The sequence below is a fragment of the Doryrhamphus excisus genome, linkage group LG2 (assembly GCF_037039965.1).
Source record: "Doryrhamphus excisus strain RoL-2023G ecotype Guam linkage group LG2, RoL_Dexc_Guam_v1.1, whole genome shotgun sequence".
Taxonomy (NCBI): Eukaryota; Metazoa; Chordata; class Actinopteri; order Syngnathiformes; family Syngnathidae; genus Doryrhamphus; species Doryrhamphus excisus.
Window position 1 is genome coordinate 20,562,368 of NC_136358.1, and position 16,435 is coordinate 20,578,802.

Consider the following 16,435-nt stretch of genomic DNA (forward strand, 5'->3'; position numbering starts at 1 on the left):
TTCCCAGCTGAAGGTGTCAAGCCGGGGTGTGAGGGAGGCGTGCTCCTGTAGCCTGGGATTATCTGACGTCTCAGGAAGGGGGGGGGCAGCTGTTTAGCGGCAGGAACACGTTAACCAGGAAGCTCTCTTGTGTCCAAACGTTACCAGGTGACGGAGAGAGAGAAAGAGAGAGAGAGAGAGAGAGAGAGAGAGAGCCGTCAGCCAATGACCTCGCGGCTCATTTCCCGAGGCAGAGCTTATGTTTACATTCCCTGCGGGGGGGGGGGGGCTGATTCTCCATTTCATAAACAGGCAGGCGGAGGGCGTTGACGCGCTGATGGATGATGGATAAGGCTCCTGGGGCCTTGAAGGAGCTTTCAAGGATCCTCAAGCACTCATCAGGCAGCAGGACGTTCACTTGCTTTATTTGCGTTAAATCACATCAACTTCACGCCGCACGCAAATCATCTGCTTCCCAGGAAGCGGGAAGGTGGCCTGTGCCAACCTTTTCCCCCAGCGAAGTTGAGAACTTTTCCAGAAAGACGAAAGCCACCAAGATGAAAGGGAACCTGGAAGCGCCAGCCAGGCAACAGGCTTTTCCTCCATGCTGGATAGGAATCTCAGCTTTGGTTCTCCTTGGCTGGCCTTCCTATCGGCACATGGCTACCAGTGGGAATACTGGGAGGCTTGTACTGGCCGGACCAGATGAACACGCTGAGCTGCAGGATGAAATGGAGGCTTTCCTTTTCGGGATTAGTTGATGATAGCAGCGTGGACTTCCACGCACTTGAGCTGAAAATGGAATGAATCCAGATGACCTTGAAAGAATAACCCCCGAATCTTGCTAGGATGTACTATGTGCTGTGTACTATGTACTAACATCTACCAGCATGGCAGCACATGTTCACACCTTCACCCTGTTTTAGCAGCGGGGGGGGGGGGGGGGGGGGGGGGGTTGCGCCACCACCCTACTTCATAAAATACTCAAAATACATACAGTACATGTATTCTCTGGAATGTACAAGCATACTGACATGCAAAAAGTATCATTTGGTACATTTGGTAATGATAAGAATACACCACGTATACATGCATCATGGCGATGGTAAAGGGTCTTTCACCCTGTAGCCCCCTTTACACCTCCAAGGCACCCTAAACCCTTTGATGCTCAGTACATTTACCCTGCTAGTAATACTAGTACCACTAGTTCTAGTAGTAGTACTAGTTCTAGTACTACGACTACAACTACCTCTACTACTACTTGTAATATTACTACTACTATTAGTTGTAGTACTAGTACAGTACTGTACTACTACCTATAGTACTACTACTGTAATACTACTACTACTAGTAGTAGTATTACTACTACTTGTACTAGTACTACTAGTACCACTAGTTCTAGTACTACTAATCATAGTAGTAGTAGTAGTACTATTACTGGTACTACTAGTTCTAGTAGTACTACTACAACTACTTGTAATACTACTACTACTACTACTATTAGTTGTAGCACAAAGTGTTACTACTACTTGTACTAGTAGTAGTACTACTACTAGTGCACTAGTTCTAGTACTACTGCTACTACTACCTCTAGTACTACTTGTAATACTACTATTAGTTGTACTACTAGTATTAGTACTACTAGTACAAGTAGTAGTAGTACTACTATTATTAGTTGTAGTACTATTATTAGTTGTACTGTTACTAGTAGTAGTGGTGGTGGTGGTGGTGGTGGTAGTAGTAGTAGTGCTACTAGTAGTACTGCTACTAGTAGTGGTGGTGGTAGTAGTAGTAGTAGTGCTACTAGTAGTGGTGGTGGTAGTAGTGCTACTAGTAGTGGTAGTAGTGCTACATCACATGCATCTCCTGCAGGAGGAGGATAGCAAAGTAGTAACTAAGGATGTCAACCCTCCCTGAAAAGACAATATCCACACAAAGATGGTGGAAAGGCGTGCCTTTAAAGATGGTGGAAAGGCGTGCCTTTAAAGATGGTCAGAAGGAATAAAGCCCTTTGATGGTTAGACGTTTACGTACTGTTGAGTTGTGGAGGATGACCTTGCCTGGTGGGGTGAATAATATCAATATAATCAATCATCAATATAATATTCTAATGACTACTGGTACCACACTTCACCCAATCCATCACCTTCAACTCCCCCCCATCGCCACCCCCAGACCAATCACCTATGTGTTCATCACACCTGGATTACAATCATCCCACAGGATGCAAATCCCAACGCTGCTTCTTTTCAGGATGAAGAATAAACACCAGCTTTTCTTCTCAGCAGCTTAGCTGGTCCTGAGCGGCTTTGGCCTGTGATGGCTTGGATTGATTGACAGGTGTGACGTTGCGCATGCAGACATTTCTCAGCCGTCACGTGACCAGAGATCACAGCAACGCATGGCTTTATTGGCGTTCCCCACTGAGAGGCCTTCGATGATTCCTACGTGGTGAAGATGAGGAACGCTGATTTGATTCCCTTAAGAGGAAATTGCTTTTGGCTTTAATATCCTGATTCATATTTGGAGCTGCTAAAGAGCCAGCGTCCACGCCCCCTCCCGCCGTGTGTGTGTGTGTGTGTGGCCCTGCCCCCACCCTGTTGGAAGAGCGTCCCTAGCGGCCAATCAGAGATGAATAATGAGTGGCGTGCACGATGTTGAGCTATTTGTCTTCCCGTGCTTCACATCCCATCATGGAGCTCTGGTCTCCAGGGCCAGGCCACCAATGGTCCAATCACCTGCCCGTGTTCGTTCTCCTTCATCCAGTCCTCCTGGCTAACACCCACTCTCCACTCCAGCGCCATCACAGCGCCATTCAGGGCTTTGATGAGAGCGCACAAAAAGCACCGCCGTCGTCTGTGCACGGAAATCGATCCAGTGAAGACGAAAGCGTCAATTGGAGCAAAGTGAGAGGCTGACAAAAACATCCTTTTCTGTCGACGCCTACGAATGATCAGCCTCAAAGGTTTTCTTTTCATGCGGAACGCGACCCCTGCGTGACCCCCACCAAGGTGGAGGACGTGTCATTAGGGGGGGTTCTCGATGTTGGTGGAGACCACGCAAGCCCATGAAGAGGTCTTCTATGCCACAATTACAAAGCGTTCTCTTCCTAAAGCAGCCTTCTCTGAGTGCTAATAAATGCTATTTATTAGCATTAGCATACTGCCATATTTATGGACAATTTGGAGTCGCTAATTAGCCTAGCATGTTTTCGGAATGTGGGAGGAAACCGAAGAAAACCCACGCATGCACGGGGAGAATATGCAAACTCCACACAGAGATGTGCCGAGGGCGGAATTGAACCCTGGTCTCCTAGCTGTGAGGTCTGCGTGCTAACCACTCCATAACCAATCAATAACCTATCAATAATAATCAATAATCTCAAACTCCATCCTGACGCTGCAACAGGAAGTACCTACAAGTCTGCCGCCCGCCACTGAAACTTGCCTCTGATGTGAACATCCTTTTTGTTTGTCACCATGGCAACCAAGTATCCCGCCGGGCTATAGGTTGTCATGCCAGCCGCCTGTCCCCCCCCCCCTTCCGAGCTCAGTCTTGTAGGTGGGACGTGCCGGCCTCGCTGCTGCAGGAATTCATTTCTTCCTGGTTTATTGGCCAGCGCCCAGCTCCATGGAGGAGGAGCGTGGAACGGAAGCCCCATGCTGAGCTCGCTCTCGCAGCCCAGATTCTCTCTCTTTTTTTTTTTTTTGAAGGCTGGGAACCGGGAAGGGGCAGCCAGAGGCCTTTCCTGCAAAACATGTCCACCCAGTTAGATGGAAAAACACTCATTAGCACGGCGCCCAGGGATAATAGCTAGGCATCTGCCTAAATTTGATATAAAGCATCTTGCGTCGGGCGGCACGCTCTGGCCACTCGGAATCTTTAGCGCTCCGCCTCAGGAGAAACCTATTTACTCTTCCAGCCTGATGCTAATCAGCATTTGATGAGTGCAGGTGAAATCCTCTTCCTTATCTCCTCAATGGACTTATTACCCTCACACTTCCCGGGAACAGATTGGCCTGGAACGCTGCCTTGCCCACCGTGATGGTTCCTCCTAACATGAGCCCTGACCTGAAGGAGCCCAACAGGAAGTGCATGTGCAGACGCACCTTCTTGATTGGCCCCATAACTCTCAGGGTGACATTACGTCATACTGGTGAATATTTGTGCTATTCACTTTCAGACGTTGTACCAAATCATGTACTCATCATGTACTCCATGATGACGGGACAAAAAAAACATTGAGGACGCAAAAAACCTCATCAGCCACCTGAAACGTAAAAGTCCATCAGAGATCTCTGTGGTGTCACCGTCACTGTTCGGAGCACATGCCCGAATACAGTACACCTTGGTGGGCCACAACAGCTGGCTCCTCCCCCTCTATACTCTCCTGGTAGTAGTCATGTACTAGTAGTCATGTCATGGTATTCCTGGTGGTAGTCATGTACTAGTAGTCACGTCATGGTATTCCTGGTGGTAGTCATGTAGTAGTAGTCACGTCATGGTATTCCTGGTGGTAGTCATGTAGTAGTAGTCACGTCATGGTATTCCTGGTGGTAGTCATGTAGTAGTAGTAGTCATGTTGTGGTATTCCTGGTAGTAGTCATGTACTAGTAGTAGTCATGTCGTGGTATTCCTGGTAGTAGTCATGTACTAGTAGTATTCATGTCATGGTATTCCGGGTAGTAGTCATGTACTAGTAGTCATCTGTGGCATTCCTGGTAGTAGTCATGTCATGATATTCCTGGTAGTAGTCATTTCTTCCAGTCGTTCTTACGTGTGGGTGCAGGTGTTTATAGCAGATATAGTTTTTATAGTAGATATAAAAATGTGGTTATCCTTCTCATAATGTCGGAATGGGTTAGACAAAACCGACATTCGACTATGTCTCTTCTCGCCGTGCAGCGATGCCACAGCACAGGAAACGGCGGCCAATCAAAGCAGGCCTCCCTGTCAATCACGTGTGTGTCCCTGCTAGCTAACGGTAATTGCGTATGCAAATTGGCAGAGATGATAAGTTTGCACGGTGCTGCAGGCTGCGCTGATTGTGAGATAATGACGTTTTTCCTCACTTTGCCGTCTTAATGAAGAGGCAGCCACTTCCAAACATGGATGGCTTAGCAAAGTCTCGGAGGCGGACCGCCATTATTGACAAGTATTCCAATGAAATGGGCATTTATGTTTTTGGCTGCCACCCAACAAGTCAATAGAAATATTCTGCGTGATTGCAGGAAGAGGAACTTTGGGTTCAATTTCTGGCTTTGCTGTTTATTTCAATGTTTTGATTCGTTTTCGCGTGGCTTATGAGAGGCTGACAAACAAGTAACTAACAACCAAGTGTCAACAATCCCCTTCCGAAGAATGCCAAGCGAAGCGGCGTCAAAAGTCTCGGACGTCGGTGTCTTCCTGGCGTGCCATCAAATCCTGGAGAAGACACAGTAACGGTCCGCTTCACCACACAAGGCGCTAAAGAAGCTCAGGAGGGCCGTGAAGGGCAACTTCAATGTCAGAGCATCACGCCGTGCGCACACAAACATCCTCGCCGGCGCCCGCTCACAGATTATGAGAAGCTTCAATCAATATCGCCGAAGCCATCCACTCGCTCTGGCTGACCAACCCGGCTAAGAGCGCCCGCGGGGCTCGAGTCCCAGACACCCCCCCCTCCTCCCTCCACTGAATGCTTGTTTTTCATCAGTAGAAAAAGTGCTTTTATGGAAGCATAAACGGAAGCCGCTCTCCTTATCACGAGCAACCAGGGGACCGTTAGCCACGCTGGGGAGATTTAGGAATGGCTGGATGCAGTGATGCCGCACAGCCACTAGATACTGCTGCAAGCTGACATCTGCTGCCCTCGGGGGGGGGGGGGGGGTTGTGATTATACGATACAGTGGCTTTGCTGGCACGCTATGCTAAACAAACAACGCTTAAATTAAACATCAAGCTAGCGTCTGCCAGAGGCCTTGACGTCAATAAGCACGACATCATCGCGTACGCCGGAGTCACGGCAGGAGTCGTACTGAAGGTCCTCCAAGTGGACAACTTACCTGCAGATCTTACAAGGTCAACAAGTACAAGGCATTCGCTCGCTAATCGGTCGCTGATTCAGCTTAAATTGAGCTTGAAAAGATAAGCGACCCCCCCCTCCCCACACACACACATGACTGAAAATCCATATCTCCTATAAAGTAGATGCTGGACAGGGAGTGCCCGAGGCTCTGGCAGTCATGTGGTCTTTCTGCAGGGTTTCACCTCAGAAGACCTCCATGTCTTGTCCAGGTGGTCTGGCAGGAAAGGAAAGGATTGTCGGGAACCACAGCGGTACTCGCCTTCAAGCAAACGTGCCTCGCTCGGTGTTCCCCGATGGCCACGTCGCTGATTGACCCGGCGTGTCAGTCGATGATGATGATGATGATGTCTGGGCTTCCAGTAAACACGGCCACCGAATCATGACTCCATCTCAGGCTTTGGAGGTCACTGCCTATCAGGATGCTTGTTTGCTCGGCCTTGTCCCCCCCCCCCCCCCCCCCCCCCCCGGACTCTTTATCTATCTTCCGTCTTTTGGAGGGATAGTTCTTCCTTTGCTGTCCTGATGCATTCTTCCAACGATACCAAAACGGCTTATAATGCTACAAATATGAAGTATTTTAGTTTCTGGAGTACCAAAACCGGTGAAATCTAGAAGCTAGCAGGGGGTTAGCTTCATTTGGGAGGCCAAGTAGCTGTGAGCTAGAGGAGTATATACCAGGTATACACCAAGTTGTTTTCATTCTTTCATGTAAGGATGGTTTACAATGTTTGATGAAGATGTGGAATAAATACCAGAAGCACGTTTATCATAGTAAATAGACATTCCCACATACGGAACTCACTTCCGTGACCGTCTGCCTCGTGTCTGTGTAAAAAAAAAATTGTCATAAAAATATCTTCCATATGCAGGTGGAATAGCATGGGTGACTACATCTTCCTCCATGACAAGCACATGACACAACACTTGGGTGGAGATGTAGTAGCAATGTGGGCGGAGGCTGACATCCATTAGAGCACTAATGGATGTTGTGTAAATGATTGCTGACTGGTCCTCATCTGGTGTTTGTGTCGATGGAGGCTGACTGGTCCTCACTTGGCGTTTGTGTAGATGGAGGCCGACTGGTCTTCACCTGGCGTTTGTGTAGATGATTGCTGACTGGTCCTCACCTGGCGTTTGTGTAGATGATTGCTGACTGGTCCTCACCTGGCGTTTGTGTAGATGATTGCTGACTGGTCCTCACCTGGTGTTTGTGTAGATGATTGCTGACTGGTCCTCACCTGGCGTTTGTGTAGATGATTGCTGACTGGTCCTCACCTGGCGTTTGTGTAGATGATTGCTGACTGGTCCTCACCTGGCGTTTTTGTAGATGATTGTCGACTGGTCCTCACTTGGCGTTTGTGTAGATGATTGCCGACTGGTCCTCACCTGGCGTTTGTGTGTAGATGATTGCCGACTGGTCCTCACCTGGCGTTTGTGTGTAGATGATTGCTGACTGGTCCTCACCTGGCGTTTGTGTAGATGATAACTGACTGGTCTTCAACAACCCTGGACCTGCGGACCTGTGGATCACAGCTTGTGAGCGTCTTGGTGTGAAAGCAAGGAGGAAGAACGTGTTCCTCTGTTTAAACTTTCAGGGATGCTGTGGGATTGATGGGCATCCAAACTGGGAGCGCTGCGGGATGCGTATTAGTGACACGTGGAAACAGATAGATTCCTACATCAAGAGACCTCAAGGGCGCACTTAATCTCGCGCATACAGTCGGCTGACTGCGTACAAAAGGCGCCCAGACACAATGAGGAGTCAATTATAGAAACAATTATAATGTAGTCATCAATTCTAAATTGCGGAATAAAAGGAAGGCGGCCGGTGTCCTCTTCAGTGAAAATGGTTTAAATGCGCTCAAACCCGCATCGAGGTCGACGCTAAAACCCCCATGACCCCTTAGAAATGTCAACATTTGCATTTTCCTCTCCAACGGCACACACGTGCGTTTGAAGAGTGCTCCTCCTGGGAGGGATGGCCTTCAGCAGGTCTTTGTGGAGTCAGCATCAGCATGCAGGAAGGACGGCTGCTGGAGGTTTCAGTTCAAACCCGAATGTATGGCCGGGGATTCCTGCAGATGATCATCCCAAGGACGTCTCACAGGTGGATTAATGGGACTAAAGGGGGGGGGGCTTGAAACGCACATTCCCATGACAACTGTGCTGCAAAACAAAAGCACAGTCTGAGAGTGGAGTGGGTAATTCCACACCGTGAAATAACGTTGCACCGGTCAGCCCACGGACAAAAAACCAAATCAAAGCGTCCGTGTTAAATTCGCCATAAAATGATTTTCCTCCTCAGGAGTGTCTGCTCAGGTCACCGGGGGCCGTTGTGGAAATATTCATTAGACCTTAATATGACATCTAAGCGTCTCCCCGCTACCGCGTGGCGTGTCTTTAACACGGACGCCACACAACCTCCGCACGGCCGTCACTTGGCACCATGACCTCGTCATGCAGAGTGGCGCCGTGGCTTGATTGGCGCTTGATGTCTTTGATGTCAATGTTGAAATCTCCCAGGACTCCAATGTACCTGCGGCAGCAGGTGAGCTTTTCCCATTTGGCTTATGCTTGATGGAGACTCAAAAACATGAAGAGCTAAACAAATATAAGTGTCACTTCTTTCAGTCCAGATTTGGGCTGCTTTGAAGGACCGGGACCAGGACCAGGGGCCTACAGCGCGTTGAGAAGAGCAATACTTTCACATCAGGGACAACATAAGTTGCTCCGTTTGTTGCTAGCTTGTTCTTGATCACTTGCTGAGATAGTGATTACCCAGAAAGGTTAGCCAGTACAATTATAAATGACATTTCCCATGATGCTTAGAGTTTTAGTTTTAGCATTTCTCCAGCTGATGCCTGAATCTGCCCGTCTAATGGCTCATGGACTAAATGTGCTATGACGCGGACATCGAGACATTTGGTGGGTGTGGCCCCCATAGAGCGGGCATTACGGTACCAGCTAGCTTGGCAATAGCGGACTGCCAGTCCCATCTTAAAGATGGAGGGCGAACCGGAGGTACCGGGAACCGTCATGGATGTTTTGTCGGCTTCCGACCTGTTTAGCAGCATCCACCACGTTCATGAAAAGTAGCAGATAACGCCATCGATTATGGATGTCAGGACAGGACAGCTAATGACTGTACAGGGCTAAATTCGATTTGCTAGCTGCCATGCTCCAGCGCACCCCAGATGACAGACAAAAAAACACGCGAGAGGGAACGTTGGCGGGTGGCGGGTGATGAATGACTCGGTGGAGGGTTTGATTGGCTTTTTATCTGCTCACGGGACGGCTGGGGATGAACGGAGATTGATGGGCCGTGGAGTGCTGAGACGGTGTTGTCTGCTCCGACACTCGGCTGTAGTGGAGTGTGCCCCCCCCCGCCCCATTGCTAAACACCCCCAATTCAGTCCAAGCGGCGCCGTCACCCAGAAGATGCCATTTCTGGGAAGATATTCCACCTGGCTGACGGAGTAGAACGTTCAAGGTCACATCAAGGCTTACGGCAAATCAAGATGAAGGGAATGTCGGGATAAGGACATTTTATGGGCATGCATGGACAGAGAGCAGGAATATCTATCCGGTTTGGGTTATTGGAGTCTACATGCCAGATCAATAACCCGCAGCGATCAGCGCCAACGGATCCAGCCTTCCATCTGCTAACTGTGTCACGTCATACAACGTCATGTTTGGCTCATTGACGTTAACCAAGCATTATTTACCAGGCAGCGCTCCGCCGTGTGTGTGTGTGTGTGTGTGTGTGTGCGTGCAGACTGTCTGCATCCATTCCCCTCACTTAGCGCTAATGCCGTGTATTGAACAACAAGCAGGCGAGCTCCAAACAGAAGCCAGGCCCAAATAAGCACGCCTAATATAGCTCGCATCTCCAAAATGGGCATCAGCGCATCCCGGATGTCTGAACGTGTGGCGCTAATGGGCCTTGATGGGAGTCTTGAGCCGACCTCCTCCTGGATTTAGGACACAGGAGGGGGGGGGGGGGGGGGAATCATGTTGTGATTACAATGGATAGGGATTGATATCGGCTAGCAAAGAAGCAAAGCCGACACGAGTAGGGAATATTAACCTCTTGACAACGAACAGGCAGTACTAATCGAGCAGCTTGAAGTAGACTACAGTGGATTGTGTTTACTGTCTGCTCTCCAAAAGACAACAATGCCTTTTTTCCTTCTTTTTCCGTGGTTTCTCGGAAAGCTAATTGGAGTTTGGATTTGCTGTCAATCTGAATGTCCTCTAATCCAGACACAATAGAATAAGTCAATATAATATTTATTACACAGCATGCTGGCCGCAAACTCTTGAATAACAAGTCTATTCATAATTGAAAAGGGCACCGGAGTCAATGCAAACCGAGCATATTATGGGATGCAGCTACTCTATTTTGGCTTTGTCCGCCATGTCTGCCCGCCTCGCTCCTCCTCGCATGCCTTTTTTGCCTCCAAAAGGAGCGGCTTAAAAGGTCACGGCGCCCTCCGCTGCCCGCTGTGCTCTTTGCCCTTTCCACTCGCCAAGACCCCCGTTGGCCGGAAGTCACAAAGCCCACCCATCAGATAGACTTCCTTTATTGTCATTGCACAATAACACAGCAGTGAAATTGCGAACAAAATGTCTGTTATTATTTATTCAAAATTATTTAAATTATTTGTGCAATTTACTGTTTACGTTGTACATTGTTGTTCATATTTGACGTCATCGATTTATTCGTTCATTCATTCATTATCTACTGCTTTTCCTCACGAGGGCCGTGGGGGTGCTGGAGCCTACCCCAGCTGTCTTTGGGCGAGAGGCGGGGTACACCCTGGACTGGTGGCCAGCCATTAACAGGGCACATATAGACAAACAACAATTTTTTTGGGCGAGCCAGCCGATCACAGGGAACATATAGAGAAACAGCCATTCTTTGGGCGCGCCAGCCAATCACAGGGAACATATAGACAAACAGCCATTCTTTGGGCGAGCCAACCAATCACAGGGAACATAAAGAGAAACAACCATTCTTCGGGCGAGCCAGCCAATCACAGGGCACATATAGACAAACAACCATTCACATTCATACCTATGGACAATTTGGAGTGGCCAATTAACCTAGCATGTTTTTGGAATGTGGGAGGAAACCGGAGTACCCGGAGAAAACCCACGCATGCACGGGGAGAACATGCAAACTCCACACAGAGATGGCCGAAGGTGGAATTGAACCCGGGTCTCCTAGCTGTGAGGTCTGCGCGCTAACCACTCTTATACGGGAGCTAGGCAACAACATCAGCCCGCAAATTCTGCTTTTTAACGACACTGTGTTCATGAGATATGCCAGGCTAATGCTAACTATCGTATATTCAATCGATGCCGTAGCGCCACCTGCTGCGCCGGAGATACATGACCAGCTTTTATTTTGGAGAGAAGGTTGGCTTAGTGACTTTTAGGCTTCATGTTTCTGTTCCTGTGCTGCATAATTATTCACGCAAGTGGCACACAGCGAGTTATTTATACCGTGCAGCGTGTTGCCCAACTGCTACCACGCTCCTGATTGGTGCAACTGCTTTTCTAGGTCAGACACGGCATCACACGCACGCACACACATACAACGCGCACACACACACACACGCCAATGTTCTCCCTGTCCTCACCCACACAGCCAAATGCCTCCGTTGGGAAAGGTGATGTGGATTTTCCACATGGCTGCCCCTCATCCTCACCAATGTGACTATAAACACGACTCCCAACAAAGATGGCAGCATCTTCCTCTCAGTGGACACCTATCCATTTGAAGCCATGCTGAGCAACCCCCCCCCCCCCCTTCCACCCCCACTCAGCTTTCTGTTAACGGCTGCTGCTTGGGAATCATGTATAGCCCATAAATGAGCGTCAGCCAGCTGTAGCGGGACGCTCGGCGGCCCCCCCGGGGTGGTCGATCAGGTGGGTGCGCATCTGGCGGCTGCACAGACTTCTTGCTCGGCTTGCTGTGGTCATCTCGCCGCTTCATGCTAACTCCATTGTGACCTAAATTTTGCTCTGACATGCTGGCCTGGCTGCCATATTTGTCACGGCATCGATCACCTCCACTGCAGCGACTACGCCTCATCGGTCATTGCTTCAACCTTCCTCGGCAGCTGCTTTATCGCCGCCATCAATCACACGGCAGCGGCGCTCAAAAGAGACAGCGTCTTTGCACATCTGTGTTTCTGGTTTTGTCCTCCTCGTACAAATGCCCCCCCGCCCCCTCCATGATCGCAAATGGAAAGGCAGATGACGTCACATCAGCAACAACTACGTGGAAGTAGCATGGAAGAGTGGCCGGCCTGAAACCCTGACCTAAACACTCCCAACCACAAGCCCCGGGGAAAAGAGGACGTTTGGTCACCCAAACTAAAGTCCATTGGATACTTGATTCACTGGGAGAGTGTAGGTTTTGGTTTCAGTGTCTTGGAGAGTGTAGGTTTTGGTTTCCATGTTAGGTTTTGGTTTCTGTGTCTTGGAGAGCGTAGGTTTTGGTTTCCGTGTCTTGGAGAGCGTAGGTTTTGGTTTCCGTGTCTTGGAGAGCGTAGGTTTTGGTTTCCGTGTCTTGGAGAGCGTAGGTTTTGGTTTCCGTGTCTTGGAGAGCGTAGGTTTTGGTTTCCGTGTCTTGGAGAGCGTAGGTTTTGGTTTCCGTGTCTTGGAGAGCGTAGGTTTTGGTTTCCGTGTCTTGGAGAGCGTAGGTTTTGGTTTCTGTGTCTTGGAGAGCGTAGGTTTTGGTTTCCGTGTCTTGGAGAGCGTAGGTTTTGGTTTCCGTGTCTTGGAGAGCGTCGGTTTTGGTTTCCGTGTCTTGGAGAGTGTAGGTTTTGGTTTCCATGTTAGGTTTTGGTTTCCGTGTCTTGGAGAGTGTAGGTTTTGGTTTCCGTGTCTTGGAGAGTGTAGGTTTTGGTTTCCATGTTAGGTTTTGGTTTCCGTGTCTTGGAGAGCGTAGGTTTTGGTTTCCGTGTCTTGGAGAGCGTAGGTTTTGGTTTCCGTGTCTTGGAGAGCGTGGGTTTTGGTTTCTGTGTCTTGGAGAGCGTGGGTTTTGGTTTCTGTGTCTTTGAGAGCGTGGGTTTTGGTTTCTGTGTCTTTGAGAGCGTCGGTTTTGGTTTCTGTGTCTTTGAGAGCGTCGGTTTTGGTTTCTGTGTCTTTGAGAGGGTAGGTTTTGGTTTTCGTGGATTGGAGAGCGTAGGTTTTGGTTTCCGTGCCTTGGACAGCATAGGTTTTGGTTTCCTTGTCTTGGAGAGCATAGGTTTTGGTTTCCGTGTCTTGGAGAGTGTAGGTTTTGGTTTCCATGTTAGGTTTTGGTTTCCGTGTCTTGGAGAGCGTAGGTTTTGGATTCCGTGTCTTGGAGAGCGTAGGTTTTGGTTTCCGTGTCTTGGAGAGTGTAGGTTTTGGTTTCCATGTTAGGTTTTGGTTTCCGTGTCTTGGAGAGCGTAGGTTTTGGTTTCCGGGTCTTGGAGAGCATAGGTTTTGGTTTCCGTGTCTTGGAGAGCATAGGTTTTGGCTTCTGTGTCTTGAGAGCGTAGGTTTTGGTTTTCGCGGATTGGAGAGCGTAGGTTTTGGTTTTCGCGGATTGGACAGCGTAGGTTTTGGTTTCCGTGTCTTGGAGAGTGTAGGTTTTGGTTTCCAGTAGGTTTTGGTTTCCATGGCTTGACATTTGCAGCCTTCCATCAACATGGCGTGCATTAGCAGTGCGGGCCAAAGAGGGATGTCCCGGTCGGTCTTGTCTTAAATTGGGTTCAAAGTGTCGAGCAGCCACACGAGAGAAGATGGAAGAAGTTTTGATTGCCACATACATCTCCCATGACTCTTTTCTCATCCTCCCTGCCTCACCTCATCACTTCCTGCCCCCATTTTAATAGCATGTTACCGGAGCTGCAGAGAAAAAGTCAAAAGCAATTTTTCAAAGATAAATAGTGTTGTAGGGCGACTGGACGTGCTGGAGTACGTCGCCAATCTCAGTCATGTGATCACTTACCGTGTGCTTTGCTGTCCTGCAAGGCCTCCAAATAAACGGCTGAATATGAATGTCTTTTGGATGCAGGGCAAACCGCTCCTCCCTCAGCCCTCCAATTTCCACATGCAAATATCCCGGCGGAGGGTGGGCAGTGCGTGCAGCCGAGTCGGGGGAGCATAAATTACATTTGCATGTGATTTGAGGGGAACGGCAGCTCAGCGGGTGCAGGAATTACAAACCAGGAGAGGCCGGACTGATTGCTCTCCTCTCCAGGACACTTATTGCTCGTCCTCAGCGTGAGATCCACTCATGGCGACCTTCAGCTGATAGAGCCCACGTCGGCATGGAGATGCGCTGCTTTGGACTCGTCTCCCACAACTCTTTCACTTGTTTTGTAGGACTCGGGTTCTTGGTCCCTTTCTTATCCCAGGAGTCCATCGTGTGTGTCTCTGGAGGTTCATCTTGGTTCATCATGAAGCAGAATGATGATCGGTAATGCATTGTGCTGCACGGATGCACGTGTGCACCAAAGGCCCTCTTATGTAACGCTCATCCTTGCATGCAGCATGCCCCCACCCCCACCCCCAGGACTGCTCACCTGGTCTAAATGGACCAATAAGCCATCCCCGGCCATGTTTCTTCTGCATGGATGTATTGAATCGGACCAGCCAATTGGCATTAAATTCCAATTAAACAGGGAATTGAGCATCCTGACGCTCATTGTTTGCTCAACGGCAACTCATGGCACCCAAACACATCCCAAAGCATGACACTCACACACAGTTGTGGAGTCATCACGTGAAATGGGTGTGGCTGTTTACGCCTCCGTGCTTGCCCCCCCATGTGGGGTTCCTCCACAGCTGCTGAGACGCCATCAAGCACGTCTTCACACAGCAGAGACGCTCAGCAGATCTTTCCACTGAGACTCCAAACACTTTTGACTTCATTTCATCATGAATGTGTTTCAACATCAAATCCGCCGCTTACCTTTCCCGTGAGAAAAATGGTTCCTTCGTTTTACACACACAAAACAATGCAGAGTACATGGAAATGAGAAGAGAAATCACCATTGAGCATTTAGCATGTCTATGACCTTTACTGAGGTGGAAGGGGGGGGACGAGAGGGGATGGAACGCTGGTCCCTTACGGACGTACATTTAACGAGCGGACAGTTAGCGCTGACTTATATGAACAAATAAATCCCCCACACTCGCATAATAAACGATCACCGGATAGATGGAGTCACCAGCGGGTGGATTCGCTGTTTGACAAGTTAGTTAGTTGTTACTTAGTTTGACCGTATGCTAACCAAGACGGTGTACCCAAACCAAGGCAGATTTTCATGGAAAACCGGGATGTACAAACTGTGGATATTAATTGAATTGAATTTATTATTGAAGTCCAATGAAATGTATTCTATTTACATTTTTGGATGAGCGTCAGTTGGTAAAGAAGCAGATTTCATATTTAGATATTAGATTTGTTTATGCGATATTAGATCTTAGATTTGTATATGTGGTATTAGATATTAGATTTATTTATGCGATATTAGATATTAGATTTGTTTATGTGATATTAGATTTGTTTATGCAATATTATGTGATATTGGATATTAGATGTGTATATGCAATATTGGATATTAGATTTGTATATGCGATATTGGATATTAGATTTGTATATGCAATATTATATATTTTGTATATGCGATATTAGATTTTGTATATGCGATATTAGATATTAGATTTGTATATGTGATGAGTGGAGTACTAGACAGTACCAAAAGTACTGAAAGTACTGCATGTCTCGGTCCGCAGCTTCGTGCTGGGCGTCTTAGCGGCTAAGGAAGAAGGGGCGGGGGCGGGCGTCGGGACAAGTTGGGCGTGGCGATGATACTCCTCCCCTTTGACTTATGAGGTCTCACTTAAGTAACTCACCTCTCCCTCGGCCTGACTTGCAGACGTATTCCACGTGTCACGCCGCCATCACAGGGACTTCAGTGACTTTGATTGGCGGCCATTAACCTCCAGCTCCGGCAGCTTCCCGCTTCATCCATCCACTGCTCTTTTCTCGTCAAAGGCAAGTTTCAAAAAGATCCCGAGGCCTGACATCTCGGCTGGAGCTGTCACGGACGGCGGCCGTGTGTGTGTCGGCTTTGACGAGACCGCGGCGCCGACTTTTTAATGAGCCACTAAAGGTCATCCGAATGTGGAGCTGTGGAATAATAAACGTGTGACGTGGGAGAAAATTCCACCTACCTTTTTATTGTAACTTTGAAACGCGTGACTGGAGCTTTTATTGGGAGCATGATTATGATTTAAGCGTCTCCGAGAATTCCCGACCGAGGCAGGCGCTCCTAAATAAGGTTTCCCTTCTGCTGTAATTCAATTCTTGTGTACTTTGCAGCCAAATGTGTGTCCCAG

At 48.6% G+C, this 16,435-nt stretch overlaps 1 protein-coding gene across 1 annotated transcript in view; it reads left to right on the forward strand.

Moving 5' to 3' along the window:
• The window catches only part of syt1a (synaptotagmin Ia), a 68,385-nt gene that overhangs the window by 744 nt on the left and 51,206 nt on the right, over window positions 1-16,435 (forward strand). The gene's annotated exons all lie outside the window — the stretch shown is intronic.